Below are 6,652 nucleotides of genomic sequence, written 5' to 3'. Positions count from 1 at the left end.
ATAGGCGTGGGAAACTAGAATTAGTTACAGAATGAATTATACAATTGTACCATACCATCTGAATAAAAAACTTAGAAACGGCATATTAATCGATTTGGCAGTTTCATATCGGTGACTGATTCTTTTCCTATTTTCAGATTTCATCTACAAGATAACATGAACAGAGACAAAATTATAACAGTGATGAGGGGAGTTTGTTAATAAAAATATTTATGACGTCAGGGGAAAGTGAAAATTGCTTCTTTTACAAAATAATCTGAAGGTTTCATGCTTTGTTCCACGAAATATCTGAACAAGCAGTATATCATTTTGAATAGAGAGATATCTTGCTACAAGCCTTCGACAACGTGAATTGACTCTGAGGCCGTGAAATTTGCGACATTCAGTGTCGAACCCAAGAATTTGAGGTTGCCGACTAAGTAGAATGTAATCAAATGGGTTGTTTCTCCGAGATACCTGCATTAACCATGGATTATTGAGACTATATTTAGAATATTATCAAACAGCTATTGCATTTCACTATTTTGGTGCCAAAATAGATGTCATCTGTAAAGATATTTTCTCGAACCAATTAAAAGGAGAATGTGACGAAGATATGATGGCTATGACAAACATGAGAATTAACGAAATATTTCACTTGTACCGATGGCTATCACTTAACGTTATGCGTTTAGCTAGACACTGTTTCCAGATGCACACTTCGAGTGTTATCACAAGCAGCTAGAATATTAAGACAAGGTTTATCTAGAGATAGTTCAACCCGAGTTGCATGACATAGATTCAGTTGGGCTTTTTAATATCGTCTGCCGTCTTTGTAATTTAGGTCGAGATAGTATAGCAGAAAATATATGAGCTGAAGTAGAAGCATTATATAACTATTTGCCTTTTGATAAATTTCATTTAATTCTTGGAATTTCACATTTTAATGCAGCAAATAGCGATCCTTTAATGAATAAATGATTTAAGTAAAACAAACATTTAAAGCTTCAAATTTGTGAAATTTCATAAATAAGAGTGAAAAAATAAGCATAACTGGAGAAACTTCTTCGGATGTCAAAAGAAACATGTTTTGGTCAATGATATATTTTAATTATGAAAACCTCATTTAATGTTGTCGTAATAAAGTGTGATAAATATATCGATATTTAACCAGATAAACGTTTTTAATTCAAAAGAATATATGATAATAGTATCCAAAACAACAGAAGAATGGCGCTTTACAATATCGACAAAGGAGATCTTTTCTTTCATAGCTAGTAGCAAACATGCGCGCATGAAATATCAAATAGTCATGTAGCTTGAATGTAAATTAGAACGGAAATATCATTGATAAAATGGTTGGCTCTGCAATATAATACAGTTTTGCAAATGACCGATTTGTTACAACTAAAAGCATTTTTTTCTTTTTCTTACCAAAGAATATTCTAAAATTTCGATTGTAATATGTTACACTATTACCCAGCAGCATCATCTTTAAGCATGAAATATTTTAAAGGAGTATAGCGTCTCTTGCTTTCCAAACACAGGGTTCCGGGTTCAGTCTCATGCGTGATACGTTTGGGCAATCGTTTTCTACTATAGCTTCGGGCCGACCAAAGCCTTGTGAGTGGATTTCGTAGACGGAAGCTGACAGAAGGCCGTCGTATATATGTACTCACACGTACACATACATATATGAGTGTCTGTGTGCGTATATATATATATATATATATATATATATATATATATATATATATATATATAAATATATACACATTTATATATATATATATATATATATTTATATATATAAATATATATATACATATTTATATATATATATATATTTATATATATAAATATATATATATATATATTTATATATGTTATCGGTATATTTATATATATATATATATAATATATAATATATATATATTATATATATATATATATAGGATCGCGGTTTCGATTCCCAGACCGGGCGTTGTGAGTGTTTATTGAGCGAAAACACCTAAAGCTCCACGAGGCTCCGGCAGGGGATGGTGGTGATCCCTGCTGTACTCTTTCACCACAACTTTCTCTCACTCTTACTTCCTGTTTCTGTTGTACCTGTATTTCAAAGGACCGGCCTTGTCACTCTCTGTGTCACGCTGAATCTCTCTGAGAACTACGTTAAGGGTACACGTGTCTGTGGAGTGCTCAGCCACTTACACGTTAATTTCACGAGCAGGCTGTTCCGTTGATTCGAATCAACCGGAACTCTCGTCGTCGTAACCGACGGAGTGCTTCCATGATATATATATATATATATATATATATATAAATATATATATATATATATATATATATATATATATATATATATATATATATATATATATATATAAATATATTAATATATATATTAATATATATATATATATATATTATATATATATTATATATAAATATATACATATTTCTAAATTTCTCTTATAAACAAATATCAATTTTTTTTTAAGTAAGCACATACGATAAATAGTTGCAGGTATGCGTATGCCATAGTCGCAATAAAAAAAAACATAGTTCAATAAAAAAAAACAACTTTTCACTATCAGCACACCACCACCAACGCTATCTGCCCCTTTCTCTCTCTCTGTCTCTCTCTCCCTCCTCTCTATTTCCCTCTCTCTATCTATCTCTTTCCCTCCTTCCCCCTCGCTATCTGCTTTTCACTTCAGCTAACTTTTTAACCGCGTAATAAGTATTCCTTCCCCCAACCCACCGCACCTCCTTAAACACTCCTGTCTCCCTCTTTTCCCTCGTTCTTCGCCTCCACCTTCAGCTGACCACGTGACGCATTTGGCCTAAGTGTATTAATATTAATCACCTTTCTCAACTTCTTCCTCTCTTCTTTCTTATCTCCTCCCCCTCTCCCTCTCTTTCTCTCTCTAACTCCACCTCTCACTTACTGCTTCCCCTCTCTGACTAATTACTGTATAACGGGTGAACGAACAAGCAGTTTATTAACGATAGAGCTCAAAGTAGATAAAGTTATAAATAATAGCACGTTGAGTACCAGGTTAAAAACCCCATAGGATGTAAAATACCGAAGGCTGCTCATGGGAGACGAATCCACATAATTTAGGACAGGGTAGATGTTCTACCACTATTCCAGAGTAATCCTTCACCTTTTTTTCTTTCTCCGACGCTATAGTAAAGACACTTGCCCAAACTTGCCACGCATTGGGGCTGAACCTGGAACCATGTGCTTGTGAAGCAAGAGAAGTTATAAATACTTAAGTTTTCTTCATACCAGCGTAAATTGGATCTTGTTTACATTAAGAGAGTTTTTTTTTAGAAACTCCGAATAGTGTCAAAAAAAATTGTTTTAGAACTCGAAGTAACTAACGCAATAATTAATAATTTGAAGACGATTTAATTGAAAAGCACCCGCGTTTGGAAAAATATTAAGGCTCCTCATGGGACACGAACTCACAGCTTCTGTAATCATGGCAGAAATTTTTGGCAGTCTAAGAGTATTCTCTATCCAAGCGATGTTTTAAACCTGTTGTTTATAAAATAATTGCGATAGAAATAGTATTCTTTTATTCTTTTACTTGTTTCAGTCATTTGACTGTGGCCATGCTGGAGCACCGCCCTTAGTCGAATCAAATCGACCCCAGGACTTATTCTTTGTAAGCCTAGTACTTATTCTATCGGTCTCTTTTTGCCGAACCGCTAAGTTAGGGGGACCTAAACACACCAGCATCGGTTGTCAAGTTGGAGGGAAAAACACATACGCAACATACATACATACATACATACATACATACATACATACATACATACATACATATATATAGGCAAATCAAACAGTGAAAATCATAAACCAATACATAGAAATAAAATTAATTAATAACAAATATATAATATATAAAATTCAAAATTTAAAATATTTAAATTAAAGTTAAAATTAAAAAATTAAAAAATTTAAAATTAAAAAAATGTAAAATATATATATATAGTAGAAGACACTTGCCCAAGGTGCCACACAGTTGGGCTGAATCCGGAACCATGTGGTTGGTAAGCATCTCCCTCACATTTAAAATGGATGTTGTTTTACGAAAAAGAACACTGTGTTATTTACAATAAGAGATTCATTCATATAGATTTCTGATGCATAAATGCACTCGTGTTCATATCGCTGTCATTGACAAGGCCGTCCTTGGCCTTATCAATGAAAGATATTCGCAGATTGACGTAGCCATCAACTTCCCCGTCAGCAGTTTACAGATTTTTTTCTTTGAGAGTTTTACCGTTTAAAATAATTTGCTTAATATCTCTTGAAATTTCAAACTTTTTACAAAGTAGACAGATTACAATACTTCATACAGATTCTAGGTGACTGCAGTCTTTTTGTATATGTTTAATCAAAATATTCGTCTACCTTAAATATCTGAGCGTAAGTATTGTCGAATGCTGCAAAACTCCACTACCGTGGCACATTTTCTAAGTGTCGTTTACCATAGGTACAGGCGGAGTTGTGTGGAAAGAAACTTGCTTGCCAACCACATAGTTATGTGTTCAGTTCCATATATATATATATATATATATAATATATATATATATATATATATATATATATACACATATATATATATATGTGTGTGTGTGTGTGTGGTGTGTGTGTGTGTGTGTGTGTGTATATATGTGTGCAGGTGTGTGGCTGTGTGTGAGCGGTAGCGTGCGTGAATGTATATCTATCTTTGTGACTGTGTTTGTCTTCTACCACCGTTTGAAAACCGGTGTTTGTTTGTTTATGACCGCGTAACATAGCGATTCGACATAAGGCGCCGATAGAATAAATACCAGGCAGGAAAAAAAACATGCTAGAGTCGATTCGTTAGACTAAAATTCTTCAAGCCCATGCCTCAGCATGGCCGCAATCTAATAACTGGAACAACTAAAAAATAAAAGATAAAATATATAAAAAATATTATCGAGATATAAACCTAAAATATCAAATGAGTAAAATTATAGTGACAGAAAATGCGCAGGATTCCATTTCGCGTTATTGATACAGTCTAGTTCCCAGTTTAAAATCACCACCAGAGTTTTGGCTTTATTAATTAAAAATCCACTTCGTCGGAAGTATTTGGACCAAAGCTTGTCCAGTTTGAAGGTCATGGTTTGGTTCAAATATATAAAGCGTGTTCTCTTCGGGTACACCATACCTCACTCTTTTATCTCCATTACCAGTGTTGTAGGCAAAAACTTCTTCTTTTAACTCGGCCATACAAAATACATGTCTGCAACGGGACCTGCACGTCATAGAGACAGTTCTTTCCTTTTGAACCATTATTCGTCGAAGCGACATCAAAGTCCAATAATAATAACGATTATCACAAACAATAATACAGAAACTTAGCGGCTTTCAGGATTTTTTGTTGTAAATAAGTATTCTTCAAAATTTTTTACATTCGCGATCAAAAATAACCATGAAAAATGCGGAGAGGATTAATATGTTTTTCAGTTTTGAAAGTCAACTCCATAAAAATATATGAAAATAAAAATATACATACAAAAATAGACACATTTGTGTGTTATGATGAGAACAGATATCTGATGTTTCTGGTTGACAGCTTTATCTTCTACAACACCTCATGAAAATTAGATCATGCTTACATACTCTTTGGTACTTGAAAACTTGAGAGATATTTTTGTTCCTTGCTTCTATATTATGGAGAAAATATAAATTATAATGGTTGCAAAAATTCTATTTAATCTTTTGATTGACGAAATAAATTTTCTTTCATTAAGCAATGTGATATGATCTGTTTGTTTCGTATATATATGCAAATGTTTAGTAAAATTCTTTTGTCGTGCGAATAATAAGAATATGAAATAAATCGGCAGATTTTTGGTAAAAATGAGATACAGTGTTTTTATCTAACTAGAAACACTATTTAGTGTTTAGTTACTTACAGCTTGCCACTGTTTTCTCGCCGATTCCCCTGTTCAAGAAATGATGGATGTTTTTCAGATTCAATGAACGGATGAGTGTTATCCAAATACGAGTCAATGACCAGATATTTAAAATAATATTGTAATTCACCACATGACATTTTTCACTTAGCTTTTTTCATGGTGTGCATTCAATTAGGTTTCAAAGTATGCTTGATATTTCGCATCTATTTGACAGAAAAAAACAAAAGATGAAAATGTCCATCGTAAAAATGTGGGTGTGGTAGGAGACCTTAATACATTGCATGTCTGGAATATTATTGCGATTAGAAAGTCTGCTCAAACTCTTGAATAAAGTTCAGCAAATATGGAAGAACGATATCAATAATCTTATTTACATTGGATGTGTGTGTATCCTCATCTTGTTTGTCGTTACCACAACGATTCGGTTGACTTACTCTCCAGCTGTCATCAGGTGTCCGGTAGATTCTTGAATCCAGCCATGGGTTCTCATTCCTGAGGTATTTTTGCTAAGGTACATCTAAGTCGAACAGAATAATCTATTATTCTCATTATTATTATTATTATTATTATTATTATTATTATTATTATTATTATTATTATTATTATTATTGAGTGAGAGAGCAGTGCATACCATCAAAGTGACACTGGGGTACAAATATGCGAAACCCAGTGTACCCATCATGACTACCAGTCTGATAAGGGT

The 6,652-nt window shown here is 33.2% G+C and overlaps 1 protein-coding gene across 1 annotated transcript in view; it reads left to right on the top strand.

The window, feature by feature from the left end:
• The window catches only part of LOC115210819, a 119,751-nt gene that overhangs the window by 36,882 nt on the left and 76,217 nt on the right, over nt 1-6,652 (top strand). The window lies entirely within an intron of this gene.

This window comes from Octopus sinensis, linkage group LG4, assembly GCF_006345805.1.
Source record: "Octopus sinensis linkage group LG4, ASM634580v1, whole genome shotgun sequence".
Taxonomy (NCBI): Eukaryota; Metazoa; Mollusca; class Cephalopoda; order Octopoda; family Octopodidae; genus Octopus; species Octopus sinensis.
This window is presented reverse-complemented; position numbering and strand designations above follow the sequence as displayed.